The 18,370-nt window shown below is 43.8% G+C and overlaps 1 protein-coding gene across 1 annotated transcript in view; it reads right to left on the reverse strand.

Annotated features, from left to right (window-relative positions):
• Positions 1-3,535, reverse strand: part of LOC311246659 (IgGFc-binding protein-like) — a 105,930-nt gene extending 102,395 nt beyond the window's left edge. The window contains exon 1 of the mRNA XM_084336827.1: positions 3,529-3,535. The gene's annotated coding sequence lies outside the window, so the exon portion shown is untranslated. The remainder of the gene's footprint in view (positions 1-3,528) is intronic.
• Positions 3,536-18,370: the final 14,835 nt, after the last annotated feature.

Genomic DNA, 18,370 nt, shown 5'->3' on the forward strand with positions numbered 1-18,370 from the left:
CCCTACCACACAAAAGACACAATTAATGCACAACATGTCTGATAGGAGGTGATAAAGTCCCCAGGGAACCGGGGGGGGAAACACAATCCTCCTATTTTACCCTCAATACGGCCAGTTAAAACAGGAAAACCTGTTAATGTGTGAACACACTGTTCATTGTCATTACAGTCTGAGAAAGAACATTCTTTTACTCACTTGTCACCAAGCATAGCTTCATAGGTTAGTTACCTTAGTTGTGAGTACACGGCCGTGTTACTCACACAACAACCAGATCATTACATCCCGTTTGCACGGAGAAGCTAACTGCCAGTGACAAAAACAGCTCACACATAACCCGCAACGTATCCTAAATGCATTGTAGCAACACACGTTTTGGGAAAAACACCGTTATTCACAATACATTTAGCAAAGTAAAACCAGAAGACGTGTTATGAGGTCTGGCCAACCCCGTTCCTACCCGGAACGCAGATCAGCGAAGTGCAGTCACAAGACACCGTAGAACACAGCCGTCCTGTGTTGTTCGATCCGGGCAGCGTCGCCGCTCCAACCAGTCGCTACAGTCCTCTTTGTTGACGCAATCCCCGTCCAGGCTCAGGGCAGGGTCGACGAACATCCCCTGTCAAGGATGACGTCGTGGTCAAGAGTGTAAAACATGTTAAAATCAAAGCACGTTCAACAGAATAGCATCAAGCTAACGGCTGCTCCAACCGTTCGGGTGCTATTTCTTCTGCTCGCGAGACGCCGATCTAACGACGCACGCGATCAGAAGCGAGCTCCCGGCGGCGCGCGAGAAGCTAAGCTACCCCGCGCCAGGCCATGGCCATAGCAGCAAGCTAACGTCACCTAGCGACCACGACATGCTAGCCCCGCAGCTAACAGCTGACTGGCTAATAGTAGGCCTTAAGCAGGCCATGCAGCGATCCAGCAGGCTAACGCAGCAGTTAACAGCTGACCGGCTAACCGTAAGCTATGAACATGTAAACAATGACATAACACTCACCCAGACAGGCCGCCGTTCTGAACCTCTCCTCACTTTTTAAGAGAAAAGAGAAAACAAGATGTCAACACCGCTTCACAACGGTGACATTACCACATCCGACGGATCAGCACAGTACCAACTGGCCTGTGTAGCTGACTTTGAACATGAATCTGCCGCTATCGCACATTACATGCACATATCCCCTCGTGAAGGAATACTCTCATTTGGATATGAAAGATGGGGCCTTAACACGGTGACAGAGAGAATCCACTCGTCCAGAACACACAGGGATCACCAGTGTCAATGGTCGCGGCCCACTAGTTAAACTATAATGGTCTCCAGACCAAGGCCTTCTGTCGCCTAGGTGGCTGAACAAAGGACCCTAGTCTGGGGCCGGTTTCCATAAACTTTGTCAAGTAGCCCCCATAGCACTAACAGACAAGTGGAGCCCGCCAGCAAACACTACTCACCCAACCTGGAACGCACCGCTTCTCACAACAGCGGCATGTCCGACAGTTCAGCTGTGGCCTGACAGGTTTCACCCCAACAAACACAGCAAGGAACTGCAGTTGAGAAGCATGCAGCGGCGTGCTCCCAATACGAAAACCGGTGGAGGGTTTTTAGAATGATCATCATCTTCCAGACACTCCAGTACGAAGACAATATCGCCGTATTTTCTCGAAAATAGTGAGAGAGAAAATAAAGATATGATGTCAACGTATCCTTGTTTCCCAAAGCTGCTCCTAAACCTTTCTTCCATCATGGTGTCAAGTGTGGGGATCTACCGAGGCACTTCTTCCTTGTGGTGAAAGCGAGAAGGAGGAGAGCAGGTGACCACACACCTGCTTATGAAGGTAAGCTGATGAGGGGTGTGGTCAGACTAATACTGGTATTAGAGGTACATTTGTGGTTTATTCAGTACGCGTGCACGTACGCGAGATAGTGCAGTAGTGATGCCAAGCAGAGCCCCTAATGAAACAGAACCAGTTACCACTATCACTAACCAGTTACCACTAACATCAACCAGTTACCACTATCATTAACCAGTTACCACTATCATCAACCAGTTACCACTATCACTAACCAGTTACCACTATCATCAACCAGTTACCACTATCACTAACCAGTTACCACTATCACTAACCAGTTACCACTATCACTAACCAGTTACCACTATCATCAACCAGTTACCACTATCATCAACCAGTTACCACTATCATTAACCAATTACCACTAACATCAACCAGTTACCACTATCATCAACCAGTTACCACTATCATTAACCAGTTACCACTATCATCAACCAGTTACCACTATCATTAACCAGTTACCACTATCATTAACCAGTTACCACTATCATCAACCAGTGCACTATCATTAACCAGTTACCACTATCATCAACCAGTTACCACTATCATTAACCAGTTACCACTATCATCAACCAGTTACCACTATCATTAACCAGTTACCACTATCATCAACCAGTTACCACTATCATTAACCAGTTACCACTATCATCAACCAGTTACCACTATCATTAAACAGTTACCACTATCATCAACCAGTTACCACTATCATCAACCAGTTACCACTATCACTAACCAGTTATCACTATCATTAACCAGTTACCACTATCATCAACCAGTTACCACTATCATCAACCAGTTACCACTATCATCAACCAGTTACCACTATCATTAACCAGTTACCACTATCATTAACCAGTTACCACTATCATCAACCAGTTACCACTATCATTAACCAGTTACCACTATCATCAACCAGTTACCACTATCATCAACCAGTGCACTATCATTAACCAGTTACCACTATCATCAACCAGTTACCACTATCATTAACCAGTTACCACTATCATTAACCAGTTACCACTATCATCAACCAGTTACCACTATCATTAACCAGTTACCACTATCATCAACCAGTTACCACTATCATCAACCAGTGCACTATCATTAACCAGTTACCACTATCATCAACCAGTTACCACTATCATTAACCAGTTACCACTATCATCAACCAGTTACCACTATCATTAACCAGTTACCACTATCATTAACCAGTTACCACTATCATCAACCAGTTACCACTATCATCAACCAGTTATCACTATCATTAAACAGTTACCACTATCATCAACCAGTTACCACTATCATCAACCAGTTACCACTATCACTAACCAGTTATCACTATCATTAACCAGTTACCACTATCATCAACCAGTTACCACTACACAGTACATTTCGCAGAGTACATTTTATTCAAACTGAGTACATTTTACAGTACAAAACAGTTTGAGTAAAATGTACTCAGTTTGAGTAAAATTTACTCTGCGAAATGTACTGTGTATCATTAACCAGTTACCACCATCACTAACTAGTTACCACCATCACTAACTAGTTACCATAATACTAATAATATACCACTAATCAGATTAGATATATAGCTAGTGATGCATTATGAGGTAAATACTGTAGTAACTATGAAATGTACCAAGTGATCCAAACAACCATCACCTAGATCTACTTTACCTGCAGATGATCATGAAGAATAGAACACAATGACAGAGATAGACTTATATAGAGAACAGAGAGAGAGAGAGAGAGAGAGAGAGAGAGAGAGAGAGAGAGAGAGAGAGAGAGAGAGAGAGAGAGAGAGAGAGAGAGAGAGAGAGAGAGAGAGAGAGAGAGAGAGAGAGAGAGAAGAGAGAGAGAGAGAGAGAGAGAGAGGAGAGAGAGAGAGAGAGAGAGAGAGAGAGAGAGAGAGAGAGAGAGAGAGAGAGTTGGTTCTGGCTCAGTGAAAAGCATATAGAAGGTTGGGGTGTTTGTGGGGTGTTGTGCTCTATGGTGCCACTTCATCTGCACATCTTACCTAACACAAACTAACAATATAAAAACACATCACAGTGCGAGCACACACGCACACACACACACACACACACACACACACTCACACACACACACACACACACACACACACACACACACACACACACACACACGCATGTGCTCTGATGGGCAGGCTAGGGTGTGAGCTTTGCAGGAGATGCATGAGAATGTTTATATAAACATTTATCATTGAGGCAGAGCAGCTGGGAGCGGTCGCATTCATAAGAAAATAATACTTTATAAACTCAACGTTGCTATGAGATCTGTCACACCCTATTCCTGCCTGTCTACTCTCTCTCTCTCTCTCTGATTACAGGTGTGAGTCAGCTGTGTGAAAGCCCAGGGAACAGCTGATTGACATCTGTGTGCTGATTACTTCACCTACAGCGTGGCTACATGAGTAGAGCTCCGGACTCATGATCGGAAGATCACCGGTTCGAGCCCCGGTCAAGGTCGTTGTCAGAAAGTGGTGTTGTAGTCCAGCAGGGGCACTCTGTCCTCTGGACTAGTCAGTAACAATGCCCCTGTTACAGTGATAGGGACACCGTACAGCTGCGAGTGCCGTCCTTCGGATGAGACACTAAACCGAGGTCCTGACTGAATTCGGTCGTTAAAGAACCCAGGGCGCTTATTGCAAAGAGTTCCTGTCCAAATTCATAATCAGGTCTCTGACATCAAGGCCACCTAATCATCCCTTCCCCTTAATTGGCTTATATCAATCCCTGTCTCCTGAGCCGTTCAGCCATTGTGTAGTGTGATGTGTGCCTGGTGCCAGTGTATGGCAGCCATTGAGCCTGCATAGCCCAAGGTTGGGTGCTACCAGTGGTGGTGAAGGAGGCAATTTCCACCCTAGATTGTGGGGAGCGCGTTGAGTGTCTAGAAAAGCTCTATATAAATGTAATGAATTATTATTATTATTATTATTATTACATAGACCTGGCTCAGATGTCATCATGCTGCCAGATCATAGCTTAGTATTCTCCAGTCAGTCGTAGTCTTTAGCACTTTACAGTTATTTAGTATTCCATACCCGTGTTTTGTGTTGTGGTATAATTAATGCTTAATAATACCAGTTTTTAGCATTCAGGGTTTATCTTTAGATATAACTCAAGTTGTCATATAAAAATCTGACCAGCAAAAGCCTCAGGGCAGGTCAAGTACTAAGGGAAGATTTCTGTGTGTTGACAAGACTGTGTGTTGTCACTGATACCAATTTTGCATATAGAACTGGCCTGGCAGTTGGCTTTTTGGAAGACAATAGAACTGGCCTTTGATCAAGCACGTGTTGTAGGATCTAATTACACTCTAAACAAGGCCCAAGAGCTTCAAAGCCAGTATCTTGAGTAGCACCTAGGTCAGGGAGGGGCAACTGGCGGCCCGCGGGCCGCATGCGGCCCTCACCGACGTTCCATGCGGCCCCAGGGCAATATTTATTTATAAACAAAAAAAAAATTGACCAAGAGGAGTTGGCAGTCGACTATGGCTCCTTTCGATCGATTAGTCGACTATTTGACTAATAGGGGTCAGCCCTAGTGTGGACATATTCAACGCTGTTGAAAGTGCCGTGCAGCAATATGGGGGTTTTGATAAACTGTTGGCTGTTGTTACCGATGGAGCACCGGCAATGAAAGGAAAACGCACAGGATTCGCCAGGCTTCTAAGGCAGAGTGGCATTGAGTGTCCAATGCTGCACTGCATTATACATCAGGTAAGTTCGCTAACATAATTTCCATCTATTGTGGGTCACTAATAATGACCAATGCGAGTCGAGTGTAGTCAAATTATATGCGAGAGTCGTTAAATTTTTTATTTTTTTTTATCTGATATAGGAGGCTCTCTGTGCCAAGAAGCTTGACTACAGCCATGTTATGGATTTGGTTACCAAGGTTACCAATCTAATTCGTGGAGGCAACAGGTCACTAAACCATAGAAAGTTTGTCTCCTTTTTGGAAGAGATGGACACTGATTATGGCGACTTGCAGCTACACACAGAAATCCGATGGCTGAGCCGTGGGAAGTGCTTGGAGAGGTTTTTTGCGCTGCGTAAAGAAATCCCCACATTCTTGGATGAGCAACTGACGAGCGACACAAGCGCATACTGCACTAAACTCAGAGATACAGCGTTTCTCTGTGACATGGCCTTCCTCACGGATATCACTTCGCACCTTAATCGCCTCAATTTGCAGTTGCAGGGAAGAAATCAAACGGTATCGGATCTCTATGCACACATGAACGCCTTTAAGATGAAACTTGCCCTTTTCAATAGGGATGCTCGATATTGGCTTTTTTACCGATACCGATATTCCGATATTGTCCAACTCTTAATTTCCGATACCGATATCAACCGATATCAACCGATACCGATATATGCAGGGTTTCCCCCCCCCCCCCCCCCCCCCCAAAAACGGAATAATTTCAGGTAACTAATAATTTCACTGGATATATATATAACAAATATTGTTATTGTTTTTTTGTTTTTTTAAACCGATACCGATATTTTCCGATATCACATTTTACTGCCGATATCGACCGATAATATCGGTCGGCCGATAATATCGGACATCCCTACTTTTCAAACATTGCCTTTTATCTGACCACCCGGACTTGTCCACACACTTTTCTGCATGTGAAGAAATGCGCACAGAGATGCGCACAGCTGACCCCAAATATAAGGACACATTCGGAAAGTACAGGAGCGACATTGAAACACTGCAAATGCAATTCAATGATCGGTTTGAAGATTTCAACGGCATGCAGTCACGGATAGCGCTGTTTGCCGGCCCCCTCACCGCTACGGTGTCAGAGCAGCCCCCCCCCCCACCATTGCAGCTTGAACTGTGCAAGCTACAGTCAGATCCTTTTTTCTCAAGCAAAGAGAAATGAGAGGGGAATTTCGTTTTGGAAACTGCTACCTGAGCCCCGCTTCCCACTCCTCAGGGACTTTGCCCTCTCTATGGCCAGTATGTTTGGGAGCACATACGTGAGAGCAATTTCTCAAACATGAAGCACATCAAGTCAAAGGAGAGAAACAGGCTGTCAGATGAAACATTATTTCATCTGATGCAGATCGCATGCACAAACATTGAAGTTGACATTCCTGCTATTGTGCGCCAACAAGAGAGACCGCAACTGTCTCATTAAAGACAGGGGGGGGGGAGGAGATGATGAAGAGGTGTAGAGGGGGGGAAGGAGATGATGAAGAGGTGTAGAGAGGGGGGGGGGGAGATGATGAAGAGGTGTAGAGAGGGGGGGGGAGATGATGGAGAGGTGTAGAGAGGGGACCATTATTATTATTATTATTATTATTATTATTATTATTATTATTATTATTATTATTGACCCACTGTGGGGCGAGGGTGAATGTCATGCCAGTTTGATAAAGGGTCAATGGGAGGCATGTAGTATTGCACTTTACTTTACTTGCACTTTACTTGTTTACTTTGGTAGTGTTCAGATAACAATAATAACACAAACACAAAGCAGCATTCCTGCTGCATTTCACTACAACAGTAAATCAAAAGTGCAATAATAAATGATTGTTAAATGTATAAACTTTTATCCTGCTACTAAACAAAACATTCCTGAGTGCTTCATATCCATAACATGCATTTCAGTGTTATAATGTTTTGTTTAGTAGCAGGATAAAAGTTTATACATTTAACAAAATCATTTATTATTGCACTTTTGATTTACTGTTGTAGTGAAATGCAGCAGGAATGCTGCTTTGTGTTTGTTGAGCAGTGGGCTTTAAGTTCATACATTTATTTTATTAGAAGCCTTAATTATAATTGATCATTTTTGTATATATTAATTATGCAATACTTTTAAATTCAGCTGTTTATAAATTCATAAAGTTGAAATTGCATTACTAAATGCATTTGAAATGGAATAAAAACAAAGTTACAACAAATTATAATTGTTTATATACCGTATTTATCACATCTGTGACTATTATGGGCTATTTGAGTGATGGGGTACTACTGGCGAGACTGCCGATAAACAATGCGGCCCCCCAGATTGATTGTGGAAATTTTGTGGCCCTCACCATATACAAAGTTGCCCACCCCTGACCTAGGTGATCACCAACTGGACGGCCGACAACAAAGGAGCCTCAGGAAGGAAGTCAATTTGATTCCTGAGAATCCCTTGTGGGAAGCTGGCTGCAGTTGTGGTCACAAGGTGGGATTTGGACAAAGGGATTTGTGATAAGGGTTTATATAAAGAAATTGTTTATTATATTAAAACAAAATGTAATCAAATAATAATAATGATGGTTGAACTTAGGAGACTGTACTGAAAAGAAGGACACATTGTGGGACTATGTATGACCAAGGTCTTGGGAGTCTTGCAGTTAAAGCACAATTTAACTTGAATCATTAATACTAATAATGATCACTAATTAGAAGATATATTGAATGAACAAGAAATAACTAAAAAGGAATGTAATAAGTGCTGACTGCAGACGTTAAGACTCTGGTATAACTTCCCACAAGACGAATCCAGTAATGAATGGTATGTGTACATTTCCCCAGGCATTTCCAGATTAAAGACCCATATTAGAAATTAGATAAAATAAATGTTAAGTTAGTATTATAGCAAAAGCTGATTTGGCGTAACCATATGGCAGGAAAACCGTTGGAGCTGGCCAGGACCGCCCCTATTTTCTAATTGAAACATAACTAGCTACTGATTGGCGTGTCACTTCCTGTGAGGTCACACAGGTACCGGCAACTCTGTTATAAAAAAGGGAATGCCCTGGGAATCCAGGATGAGAATCAACGTGAAGAAGACGACTACAACCTCCGGAAGGACATCCATACCTCATCGGTGAAGGCGAAATAACGACATCTACTGCAACACAAAGGAACTTTAGATTATAGGATTGGACTTTGCTTGTTTAAGAATCTTTGTAACCAATAATTTGAGAAAGGTGGACACCAGTGCACCTTTGCTTACGTGTAAACTGGATCCACCTAATCTATAGAGTATACAACTTTTTGAGAGTGAATTGGGTCCCATTTTGTAGTCAGCCAATAAATCTCCTTTTTGATATAACTCTAGCACCTGGTGGACTTCAATTGTTTTCACACCACACCTTTTTTGGGATATTAGAACAATGACGCAGAGCTTAGTATTAGTAGTTATAGTTCCACCCGTGGTGAAAATCTGCCTAAAATATATACCTAGGTAAATGGAATATTGCTCCACTTCTACAAGGTCCATTTGCATATTCTTGGTATCTAGGTACATCTATGGACCTCAGGGAATGTATTCACAATGTCAGAAATATTGTGTCTATTACTAGGCTTGCTTAAATTGTGATGAAACAAAGGAGAATATGAATTATGATTTTTCTTTGCATCTTTGACAGTGAATAACACCATGCTAATAATGACCAAACATATAATAACAGTTATTGATATAATTCATTCACAACGCTGAACCTTGAACCCCCATAGAATCTGCCAGGAAGTTTAGTTTGGAAAAATTCCAACGCTGATCGACAGCTATGCATGTCCTAAAAAAAATGGCAGAAAAAAGACTACAATTCCCATGGTTCAAAATTTCCAAAATGGTCGCCGTCTCGCAATAGACTTCAGCAAATCGAAAAGTTAAATCTATCTAAAGGCACTTTTAACCTATTGCTAAACTAACGTATTGATGATAATATACATTCTACATGCTGTTGTGACATGTTAGTGATGTTAATACTTGAATACGTTTGAAATTTAAATTGCAAATTTTTTACAACAGTCATAAAAATATTGATTAATGACCAGATGGCATTTCGGGACCGGTCCCGTCGGGTGGAACAGGTTATAGAGACGACAGTGTCTAACCCTGTCTGTCTTCCTTTTCCTCAATCCTGGCTCCACATCCTGTTCTCTACTCCTGGATCCCGTGTATGACCTTCGCCTGCCTGACCATTCTCCTTGCCCACTCCCTGGACCGTCTGAGTATCTTATTCCGTGTATGACCCCTCGCCTGTGTGACTACCCCGCTTTTTGCTTACTCCTCGGACTGTCTGAGTAGATCCCGTGTTTATGACCCCACGCCTGTCTTATACCCTGCTCCACATATGCCCCCTGGACTGTACGAATACCTCCTCTGTGTATGACCTACCTCTGCCTGGACTGCTCCACTCGTCTTTTGGGCTACACCGAGACCTGTCTGCATTGTCTCTGTGTCTGTATATTGGGTTCAATATGCTCAGCCGTGGCGATCTGGCCATGGAAGCTCAGACAGGCTCTCCTGAGCCAAGGCGCCCTACTGGGACAGCATGATCAGACACTTTCCCAGGTGACACAGGGACTAAAGACCATGTTTGCTAGGCAAAAGGAACTGTTTGACTCCATACATGCAGTTAGAGACCAACTTGCTGATTTGTTTCCCGGTGCTCCTACCACGGAGTCTTGTGTTGCCGCTCCTAATCCCCTCATTACTCCGGTCATATGTAACCCTCCAGCCCTGTCTGTACCGTTTGCTGCCCATGCTCTCGAGCCTCACATCCCACCTCCGGCGAAATATTCAGGAGATCCAGATCAACGGCACCTGTTGTTGTTCAACGAGCCTCGTCGGGAGCAGCCGGGCCGTCCCGAGTGTGAGTCATGCCGCCTCATCACTCTGAGCGTTCCCGAACATGAACCCATGCAATTAGGTAGAGCCCGTCTGACGTTAATATCTCTCTCTGTGTAAGGGTTCGGTGTGAGGGTAGGTGAGGAGACCCCAAATGCTGAACACGATCAGAGAGAGTAGAGGCAGAGACGACGGAATGAAAATGAACGGGCTTTTACTGAGCAGTTGCAAACAAACAGTGATACACGTTAAAACGGTAACAAACAAAAGCCAACTGCAAAACCCGAAAATAAAACTCAGTAGTGCTGGAAAAAAGTGGACTAGTAATAAGGAACGGACTCACTGGGAAATACAGGAGTGAAGGTGAACAGAGTACGACCGAACACAAGTGTAGAACAACAAAACAAAGGCAATGGTGCGACAAGGCAGTGAGAAACGGGCAGGAATAAATACTGCCCGTGATTACTAATGAGTGCCAGCTGGTTTAAGACCAGGCATGACCAAGACTGGTGAACACAAAGTAATAGTAAAAAGAAATCTCACACTATAAATAAAAGCATGTGTAAAGGGATTATTTTACTGGAAACATATGTAAAGGGATTATCACCACACTAGAAAAATATATGTAAGGAGATTATCTCCACACTGGAAACATATGTAAAGGGAATATCACCACACTAGAAAAATATATGTAAGGAGATTATCTCCACACTGGAAACATATATGTAAAAGGATAACCCTTAAAGGAAACATATGTAAAAAGATAACATTTTAAACACAAGCTAGACCGGGGAAACACAACATGAACAGAGGCAGCATAGCATTAATAATAGTATTCAAACCTAGGTCTAAATGCCTGAGAAGGTTCAATATCTGGAGCTGCTGCGTTTGGCCACCAGAGGGCGGCAGAAAACCACTGTTCACATTGTTCAGGAAGGGTCCCCGGCTGGGACCATGACACTCTGAGACACACATACATGTAGACATTACTATCTCTCTGAAACACACTAACGGCTACACTGGTGGCTACACTAGCAGCTACACTGGTGGCTACACTAGCAGCTACACTGGTGGCTACACTAGCAGCTACACTAGCAGCTACAGTGTTGGGCAAGTTACTTTAAAAAAGTAACTAGTTACAGTTACTAGTTACTTCTTCCAAAAGGTAACTAAATTACTTACTCAGTTACAAATTATAAAAGTAACTAGTTACTTCAGAAAGTGTGTTACTTTCAAGATTTTTTTTTACATAAACAACATACACAAATCTAAAATATTTTAATGTTGCTGTGGGACAAAGTGAGACTAGCCTCCAATCAAATGCCATGTAGGCTATGTAGATATTATAATTACTATGTTTATATAGTGGATCATACAAATACAAACAGAATAGATGTTTTGGAACTTTTGATATGTATTGCCCCTCAACAGGCCACAACTGGGCAACATTAAATTATGCTTGTTAAGCACTATACCAAAAATAAATAACAAATATATACTGATTGATTGAACATTTTAATTAACAGATTTCAGAATGGGTACAATACAGTACGGCTCAATACACACAATTGTTAAGGGGATGCAGACCAGAGAAAGAGTTTCGTCTTGTTTACATCAGGGTCCCCCATTTTCAATTCATGACATTTATGACGAAAGTCTTTCTCTGGTCTGCATCCCCTTAACAATTGTATGTATTGAGCTGTACTGTACTGTACCCATTCTGCAATCTGTTAATAAACTTTTCAATCAATGACATACACAACATACAGATATAAGAATCGAATCGAATCATCTAAACTAATCTAATCATTACATTTAAGACATGCATGACATACAGAGATATATATATCTCTGAGCAGCTGAAGCCTGTGCTATTAAACCAGGAAGTGCAGCACTGTTGATAAGGCTGTCAGCACTGCAGTAGAGCCACTCAGTGCCCTGCGCTGCAAAGAGTGAACACAAAACGCTCATGGACCCGCGGTCTCATGTTGACATTGTGTTGTTCGTTGGATTCGTTTTTGAGCTCAAAACGTACACTACACGGACCGCGGTCTCATGCTGACTGATCAGTGATCGCTTGTCTTGTCGCGCTGTGTGTCAGACTCTGGATGCTTTAGACACCCGCCCACCTCCACCTCTGATTGGCTTACCATGACATTGTATTCAACCTCAGCCAATCGTCAGCATGTATGCTTGGCTCGCGCACTGTCCACTAAACAAGGAAGAACATATTATTAGACAGGAACACGCTGGCACGGAGGTCCTGGGCACAAGAGAGGGAAGTTAGTACAGGGATGATCACACAGGGATGCCTAGCAGGTCTTCAGACTGAGGCATCGTACCTAGGTAATGATACTAACACCACGACGACTTCTGGTCAGCGTCGTCCGGTTGAAGTAGGGTCCTCATCATCAGGGGATGGGATACAGCTGTGAGGAGTGAGGTGCCTGACAGCGTGTGAATCAGGGGATGAAGTGCAGCTGGGTTGAGTGACGGGAGGTGAAGGGATGCTGACCATATAAGGGCGTGAGGCTTCTGTGGTGGAAGGAAGGGAGGATGAAGAGGAGTGCGTGGTGGGAGGAAGGGAGGATGAAGAGGAGTGCGTGGTGGATGGAAGGGAGGATGAAGAGGAGTGCGTGGTGAATGTGAGGGGAGAAGGAGGGGGAGTGAAGTACACTCTCGCCGTGATTATGACAGATGTTGCCCCCCCAGCAAAAAAGAGGATTCTGGCTACAACCGACTGGTAGAAAGATATCAGAGTCTCCTCAGGAAGAACAGCCTACTCTGTCCCTTCCTGTAGAGGGCCTCAGTGTTGTCCGACCAGTCCAGTTTTTTGTTCAGGTGAACTCCAAGGAACTTGTAGGACTCCACCATGTCTACCTCCTCCCCTCCGAGGATTATGGGAGAAGGGGGACCCTGGTCAGTAATTACTAGCTCTAGACACCACAGTGGTCAGTAATTACTAGCTCTAGACACCACAGGACCATAGGCATCATTTAGTAAATAAACACTTGAGTCTAATGTTTCCACAGAACAAACATGAAATTTCTCTCCAAAAACAACATCCCTGACAGGAAGCGCCAACTAGGATCTCTCCCGGATCTCAGAGTCAACAGAGAAAGACGATCGTTCTGGACACACACACACACACACACACACACACACACACACACACACACACACACACACACACTCTCTCATACACACCTACACATACTGTACACCAGACCTGGGCAATTACGGCCCACGGGCCACTTCCGGCCCTTTGGGCGTCCGTGTCCGGCCCGCGGTAAATTTTTACAATGGGAGATAATGAATATTGAGCAGAATTAAGTTCAAGTTATCATTGGTTCGGCCCTCCAACACAGTTCAGGTTTCTCATACAAATTAATTGCCCACCCCTGCTGTACACACACATACTGTACACACATACTCTCTCTCTCTCTCTCACACAAAGTCAGCAGGAAGGGTACAATTCTAGCTAAGTAACAATGTTCATCAGAGTGTTGAAACTTGAGTGCTGCAGTGTTGAGTGCATAGTATTAGAGACATATTACGATATTACAGTTCTTCACAATTGTTAAAACACATTTCACGAAACTGCCCTCCCTTTTCCCAAAACTCTAAACACAAAACACTTTTCTCAAGCTACATAGGTAGGCCTACACAAAACCTCACATTCTCTTTTCAAAACCAAACTATCACACCAAAACAGTTGCCCATATGCTCAAAAGCAAACGTTGACACCAAAATCCCCCTCAAGGCCTGCAAAAATGTAAACAGTTTCATTACACACAACAACAAATAATTGAAAACACAATGTTCAGAATGTGAGAATGTTCTTTTTACAGTTTCACAACTGCCAGGACACATTTTTAGAAACCTTTGTATCTGTTCTCAAAATATATGTATTGGGCATTTATAGATTTATGTGTTTCGTAGGAATAGTATGTAAATTAGGAAAATTAAGAAAATACAGTTATCACAACTCAATGCAAAAATGTGTAAACACTACGGAGGATCCATTACACACAACAATACTTTTTTTAACACATTGTGATGTTTTCTTTTTTTTACAGTAATTACATAACTCCACTATCATTATCAATTATAGGCCTACTATAATGCATTTTGTACACACCCCCAAAGAAGAAAAGAAAAATCCTTTGGAACCTTCACCAAACTGTGCACTCTGCACTGGCCTATATACGTAAGTGTGCTCACATAATTTGCAACAAGTGATGTTGCAACAGGCTTCTCTTTGATGACCCTCCAGGAGCTCGGATAGGAGTGGGTCTGAGGCGGCCAGAAGATGTAGAGCGGAGGGGTCTTGAGGGTGTGTAGTTCACAAGAGACCATTGACCGGAGATAGGCAGGAGCCACTCCCTTCACTGCACAATATGCCAGGTTGAGGACCATGAAGCGGATTCATGCGGCGATGGGGAGCCAGTGCAGCTCTCTAAGAAGAACTAGACACATTAAGCTAAGGGTCAGTCCCGACCAGGTGAGATCAGGCTAGGTTGAAGAAGAGAGGGGAACGATGCGTCTTTAGCAAGGATTTAAAGGCTTCAACAGAGCAGGCACCCCTGACAATGGCAGGTAATTTATTCCACAGGTATAGGAGCGCGGTAGACAAAGGCTCTGTGGCCGGCGGATTTCTTTTTAACCCTAGGAATCTATAGAAGCCCCGCATTTTGTGAGCGCAGAGCACGAGCGCTAACGTTATTGTTTTAAAATGCGCAAATGTTGGAAAAACATGGCAGCGATAAGAGGAATCGATAGTCACGGAGGCATGCGATTCCAGGAATCGGACAATTAGGAACCGGCTCCCAACGGGAACCGGTTTTCGATTCCCATCCCTATCCACACCGCCCTCTCCCACCTGGACCAGAGAGACACATATGTGAGAATGCTGTTTATCGACTACAACTCAGCATTCAACGCCATTGTGCCCTCCAAACTCAGCATCAAACTCAGGGGCCTAGGACTCAACCCAGCCCTGTGCAGCTGGATCCAGGATTTCCTGACAGGCAGACCCCAGGCTGTGAGGATGGGCTCCATCACCTCCTCCACAATGACTCTCAGCACCGGTGCCCCCCAGGGCTGCGTACTCAGCCCCCTCCTGTACTCCCTGTTCACACAGAGATCCAACACCATCATCAAGTTTGCTGACGACACAACAGTCATTGGCACGAGTAGCAGTATAGAGAGGAAGTGAGTGCACTGGCAACATGGTGCCAGGATAACAACCTCCACCTCAACGTCAGCAAAACGAAGGAGCTCATCATGGACTACAGGAAGTCCCAGGGGGGAGAGCATGCTTGCATTCACATCGGCGGGTCAGCGGGGGAGATAGTCAGCAGCTTCAGGTTCCTCAGGGTCAACATCAGCGAGGACCTGTCCTGGTCTCATCACAACGGCATCATTGTCAAGACAGCGAGACAACAGCTCTTCTTTCGCCGTAGGCTGAGGAGATTCGGCATGGACTCCAGGATACTCTGCAACTTTTACCGGTGCACGTATAGAGAGTATCCTGACTGGCTGCAGTACTGCCTGGTATGGCAACTGCTCAGCCACTGACCGCAAGACTCTGCAAAGGGTGGTGAAGTTAACACATCACCAGGACACGTGTAGCCTTTTAACAATGCATCCGCGTTTCCGGGTTCCCGTTTTGCGCTCTGATTGCCCGCTGACCTACGCTAGTACGCCCCCTTCGCTATGAGCGTAGCAGGGGACGCTGAAATCGAAGGTATACAAAGAGGAGAGAACCATTTTGACACGACAATAGTAGTAGTTATAAGGTGTTTGAGCTTGTAACGTTGTATATTGTGTATACAACGTGAGTAGCTAACGTACACTATGTACAACGTTACAAGCTCAAACACCTTATAACTACTACTATTGTCGTGTCAAAATGGTTCTCTCCTCTTTGTATACCTTTGTCCTCACAAGTATTCTGCCAGGGAACTTATGGACACGACAATAGTAGTAGTTAGTAAGACGCTGTTGTTAGCTTACATGCTAACGGCAATGGGATCAACCATAGCATTGCTACCTAGTACCGCTAGTTGAATGGATAAACGTTATTTAACATTGCAGAATGTTATTACTTATTACTATTGTTGTGTCCATAAGTTCCCTGGCAGAATACTTGTGAGGACAAAGGTATACAAAGAGGAGAGAACCATTTTGCATCGGGCATTGTTAGGTAACATCTGTTCGATTTCAGCATCCCCTGCTACGCTCATAGCGAGGGGGGCGTACTAGCGTAGGTCAGCGGCCAATCAGAGCGCAAAACGGGAACCCGGAAACGCGGATGCGTTGTAAAAAGGCTACACGCCACCAGGACTGAGCTGCCAGCCATGGACGACCTCTACACATAGAGGTGCAGAAGGAAAACCCGGAACATTTTCAGAGACCACAGTGACCCCAATCACAAACTTTTCACTCTTCTACCGTCTGGCAAACGGTACAGGAGCATCCGCACAAGAACCAGCAGGTTCAGGGACAGCTTTTTCTCACAAGCCACAAGACTCCTGAACAGGGACAAGAACAGGAGATAGCCCTATTAACCTCTTTAGCTCGGACTGCCCTTGTCCAGGCTGCGTTTTCGCCGATCAACCAATACATTGTTGGAAAGTTTAATTTGCCGCCTTTCTATCGTCACCACACTCAACCTATTGCGTGATTCCATTCTCGAGTTACAAGATGAAACATCCGACGAGCGTCATTTGACAAGCCGTTCGGACGAGTGACCACCTGGTCCTGAACTGACCAGTAAACGCTGTTGGCGAAGAATTATTGACCACCGTTGTAGCCAAGGAGCATCTACTCTGAAAGCGATCCCAGACAAGCGCTGACAGTGGGGGAAGGTGACACAAGAAGACGAAGAAGTCCATTGTTTTGACTAGACTCGAGCATCTAAATGAATGGCAGCGGACGGCCATTTTGGATAATCATGCCGAATTTGTATTGGTACACACATTACAAAAACCTTTGTAAAACATACATTTCCGTGGGATCTTTATAAACATTGGACCTGTACTACATAGGACTTCAGGCTATGGAACCATTATGTTTTCCAGCTCCTACCTCTCAGCTGGAACTTAAAAACAGGCATCTGGCAACCAGTAAAAAAGAAGTGAGTACATGTAGCAGAGTGAAGTTGTTATGCTAGAATCATGGACAGAAACTGTTATCTTTCATCTTAAATAAGTAGGCCAAGACGGAAACACTCTTACTTTGAAGGAACAAAGTGGACCGAGCTCACTCTAGTGTTTTTGGAGGGGTGCCTTGGTTACTAGTTTATATTAATTTCGAGTTATTGATTCTCCAAACGAAATCCCTTTTGGGTCTTTTATAATGGGTTTAGAGAGGATAGGTCATCTTTCCAGCTGAATAATTGTTGTATTGTAAATACTTTCAACTAATGTACACAATGGTTTAGCCGGTTTGTCGACGAGAGACACGCCGGCGGAAGTGCTCGCTCTCTTTGAGTTTGCCGAGAACGAGAGCTGAGGTACGCGCTGTCGGTTACCTAATATTGGATTCAATTGCTATGTATAACTTGTAAAATTGATTTATGTTTTGGTTTTGGTACTGAAATACCCTGTTGTGTAATGACATTAATTCGCCCTGTGTAAAACAGCCATAGTACGTTTGTGTACTAACTCATATTCTGTTAACAATGATAGGTGGACTACACCGGCGAGGATGGTAATTCACGCCATGTTGTGTGTGCTGTTTGTGGTTCGTTAACAGGTATGAACCGTTGTTTTTGTATTTTGGTTTAATTAATGTTTACACACTGCCTTTCATTTCATATTGTTTCATATGTTTTTGCTGAAGTTGACTTGTACTGAGCTACATGTATTTAATAGTAGCTAACAATTGTTGTAACTGTGGATGG

The sequence above is a fragment of the Notolepis coatsorum genome, assembly GCF_963971535.1.
Source record: "Notolepis coatsorum genome assembly, chromosome: 19".
In the NCBI taxonomy this organism is placed as follows: domain Eukaryota; kingdom Metazoa; phylum Chordata; class Actinopteri; order Aulopiformes; family Paralepididae; genus Notolepis; species Notolepis coatsorum.